Source organism: Rattus norvegicus, chromosome 19 (assembly GCF_036323735.1).
Source record: "Rattus norvegicus strain BN/NHsdMcwi chromosome 19, GRCr8, whole genome shotgun sequence".
Lineage (NCBI taxonomy): Eukaryota > Metazoa > Chordata > Mammalia > Rodentia > Muridae > Rattus > Rattus norvegicus.
The window spans coordinates 47,099,092-47,103,351 of record NC_086037.1 but is presented as its reverse complement, the minus strand read 5'-3'; the positions used below and the strand labels follow the sequence as shown (position 1 = coordinate 47,103,351).

The 4,260-nt window shown below is 46.1% G+C and overlaps 1 long non-coding RNA gene across 1 annotated transcript; it reads left to right on the top strand.

The window, feature by feature from the left end:
- The first annotated feature begins 629 nt into the window (after window positions 1-629).
- Window positions 630-2,916, top strand: LOC120098594 (uncharacterized). The gene is made up of 3 exons (XR_005496953.2): window positions 630-764; window positions 927-978; window positions 1,456-2,916. It is a non-coding gene; the product is annotated as an uncharacterized LOC120098594 (long non-coding RNA).
- Window positions 2,917-4,260: the final 1,344 nt, after the last annotated feature.

Below are 4,260 nucleotides of genomic sequence, written 5' to 3'. Positions count from 1 at the left end.
AATGCAGAAAGCTGCAGTTGCCTTGTGAACTGTAGGGTTTATGGTAGACTTCCAAACCAAGTAGCAAAGAAAGGAGATTAACCCTAAGTCTGTGGGGAGGAAGGATTGCTAAACCAATGCCCCTGCTCAGTAGGACATCAAGGGAGACTTGGCAGTTGGGAGTAAAGGCAGAAGGAGATCTAAGGAGACCTCCTGAGATACGTATCTCTCAGAAAATCCCAACTGTACAATTAGGTACAACTTACTATACAGTTAATATGCCGTGCACGAATGCCCAGATTGTGTTTGTCTTATGGTTTGAAGTTTCTGTCCTTAATATAGATTTTAAGCACACGAGCTCTCTCTCTACCATGTGAGGAGATAGATATGATAATCGATTTAACTGGGAAACTTATTTCAGGATATGGGACAGAACATTACCTTGTACACTTTAAACACACATGAGTTGTCAATTATATCTCAGTGAAATAAGAAAAACCTACTTCTTATAAAACCATGAAGATCAGGGAAGGAATTATTTCTCTAGGTCAATAAATTCATTCTTTTTTAATATACCAACTCCAGGGGAAATTAAGAGCCTAGAAAGGCTATTTTAATGTTTTCTTTCTCTTTTATTCCTATACAGGAAGTGCTTAAAGTAGTTAATGAATATTTCTTTACTTCTCAAATGTCTCAAGAAGATGGGCAGTCAGGACTTCCAGTGGAAGGAGGGCGACATCGACGCACCCACAAACCTTCAACGCAAAATTTGTCCTGCTTACGAGGTGTGCAGAAATAAAGATGGGGCAGAGACTGAGGGAACGGCCAACCAATGCTGGCCAAACTTGAGACCCATCCCTTGGTAGAGAGCCAACCCCTGAAGTGGGTGTGGCCTAATGCTGCTTGTATTATAATGTTAATTTTGGTCCATCTAATCTTGCTTACAGGAGTGTTGGCATGAAGACGCTGAAGGACCCTGCCCCCACTTGGTTCTGATTGGTAAATAAAGATGGCAGCAACCAATGGCTGGGTAGGCAGACAGAGGCAGGGCTTTTAGGATTCCAGGTCTTGGGACGGAGAGGAAGGAGGAAGAAGGAAATCAGCCTTGCCATGCCAGGAGAAGGAGGAGAGGAGAGACGCCATGCCTGAGAATAGTGGAGGGCGAGGAGGCCAGCATGTGAAGGAACTGGGAGGGTGCGGCCCAGTTGGGCAGCCCTGTGGGTCCAAGGCAGCCAAGACAAAACGTAGGATTTTAGGAAGTAATAACTTGGGATCATTGGCGGGAGGTGAACAAATGCCGTGGAGTTTAGGAAGTGACCCATAAGGCATATCGAAGGGTAAAGGCTGTATGTGTGTGTCTTTCATTTGGGAACGTTAAGCATTAGGGCAGGTGTCGAACCTGCTGCAGGAACTTATATATAAAAAATGTGATTGCAAACCCCTGGCACTGTTAATGATCCTCTGCTATGCTGGCAGACAGGAGCCCAGCATAGCTGCCTCCTGAGAGGCTTCATCCAGCAGCAGAGGGAGGCAGATGAAGAGACCACAGCTAAACATCAGACAGAGCTCGGGGGAGTCTGTGGAAGAGTGGGGTGTAGATGTGAGCGAGCCGGAGCCGTCTAGGACTCCACAAGGAGGCCTACAGAATCAACTAACCTGGGACCATGAGGGCTCACAGAGACTGAACCACCAACCAAAGAGCATGTGGGGGCTGGACGTAGGCCTCCCCACCTTCGTAGCAGATATGCAGATTGATCTTCACATGGGTCCCCTAATAATTGGAGCAGAAGGCTGTCTCTGACTCTTGGATCTCTTTGCTGGATTGCCTGGTTGGGCCTCGGTGGGAGAGGATGCGCTTACGTGCTTAATCCTACTGCAACTGGATGACCCAGGGTGGAGTGGTACTATCAGAGGGCTTCTCCTTCTCTGAGGAGAAGGGGAGGGGACTATGGGGAGAGAGATTTGGAAGGACAGCCCTGGGAGGGGCACCGTGATTGGGATGTAATGTGAAAAACAACAACAAAATAAATCATGAACAAGAAAGATGGGGCTCCAGTTCGTTATGTCTTAGGAAGGCTTTGGAAGGGAGGCCATACTCATTACTCTCTCCAAAGTCATCCCAGTGGTGACATCCGACGATCTATTCTGAAAGCCCATAGTGGTCCACACACTTCCATGAGTCAGACGGGAGCAGCTACAATAGCTGTCTGCCATTACAGCAGTTATCATGATCACTAACGCCTCTTCTTGCTTTGCATTTCCCTTATGGGCAAAATTCAAGGGAGCTTGCTGCGAGGACCCCACGTTAAGGGTTTCCGAACACCCATCCCTCGTGATGTCCGTGTCTCAGCAGTGAGAACAGCGAGCTCAGCATCAGTCTAAGTAGTGCCGTGAAGGCTAGATGCGGCTAGCATTAACCAGTGGATCCCAAGAAGAACAGTTTACTCCATATAATGTGGGTGGGCCTTGCACAATCAGTTGAAAAGACGAAAGTTCCTTGTGCAAGGAATTTTACTTCAAGACCCTGATAGATCCGGACTTGCCAGCCTCTTTGTCACTGACTGTAAATATCTTCTGTTGGTTCTGTTTCTGTGGAGAAGCTGAAATTACGCATCCCTTTGTGGATTTGTCTTCCACTTCTATCAAACCGGAGTATTCCTGAGAGGGCAGAACAGGAAGTGTACTCCCTAAGGTCTAGACTTTCTCTCCAGGGCTTTGCTTTCTGCCAGAGGTCAAGAGAATAAGAGCGCAGGAGGCACAAAACGGTTTTGGCCTGAAGTGTACCGAGCAGAGCACTCGTTCTGTTCAGCTTCACGTTCTCTTTCTCCATCATTCTCTCGGGCTGTTAATGTCACGTCCCATCTGAGGTTGACTTGTTCTGATCTTTGCTGGGGAGATAGAGTGTAAGTTTCTTTTATTAACAGAGATCATTTTGTCCTGACCTCTCCTTCACCCCCCTTCTGGGAAAAGGTGGCCAGAATTTTACAGATGACAGATCAAGATCTTATTGTTGGATTTGTTCCAAAGTGAAATAAACTTTACAGTCTTTAAATTCTTTGAGAACCAAGCCTGTGGTGTTCCACAGAACCATAGACTCTTCTGCTGCTGATGGCAGCATATAATCCGTTGGCACTTAAAAAAATGTAACTAACATAACCAAGGGCCCTATTTTTACATCTTATTTAACTTAAAGACACTAAACTTAAATAAGTGGCTCAAAAGGCTAGGAGTTACCACACGCAACGGCACAAAGCCATCTGAGTGTGTAAGTCAATCTCCAATTTATTTTATTTTCATCTCAACGATGATTAAAAATAATCACTCTCCTATACATGCACACACACACACACACACACACACACACACACACACACACACATGAGGTGCTGGGGTTGACAACATCAGCACCATCTTTCAGCTTCTTGTGCACGTAGAGGGTCACCCCATCCTTGCTGCCTGATTGTTACTATTAGTGCCTGAGAATCTGTTACCGAAACAAAGCGACTGTTCACACAATTGTGCTTCACAGCTGAGAGCAGGAGAGCCAGGGAGGCATCCAGGCCTCTCCCACTGGCTCAAGCATCCTCACCATCTGTTTCAGGGTGTCTGCCTCCAGGTGCGTCATCTGCTCAGGGTGAACTTGTATCTGCTCGCAAACTCTTCAGCTTTCTCTTGCTGTCACGGGAAGAAGGGGTTACATGTTTGAATCCGAGAGGTTTCTTCGAATTAAAAATCACTGGGGCTGGAGAACTGGCTTAGTGAGTGAGTGTGTTTGGTGTAGTTTGACATATACGCCCGAGGAATAGACTTTGGATTGCAGTATCCACAAGGTGGAGGTAGTCTTGTGCAAACCCATTTACCAAGCACTGAGAGGGGCAAGATGGGGGCCCGCTGGGTTTGCCTGCTCCCAGCCTAGTCAGAGAAAACAGTAAGAACAACGTGAGCCCTAGGTTCAGTGCGAGAGCCTGTCTCAGAGGAATAAGGTAGAAGGTGAGAGAGAATACCAATACCTTCACTGGGCTCCATGTATGTAATTACATGTAACCCACTTGAAACATGGGTACATACACTAAACAATCCTCCACACACATCACTGCTCAGGTCAAACGTACTTGGTTGTACTTTATGAGATTCTGCCCATTGATCAAATTATTCCCTAATGTACATGTGTTGGCTTTTTGCTAATTATCTGATAGATCCATGATGATTAGAATTAACCGCATTAACTGTAATTTATGTCTCCCGCTTATAAAGATTAGAAACTATCCTTTACTTGATACT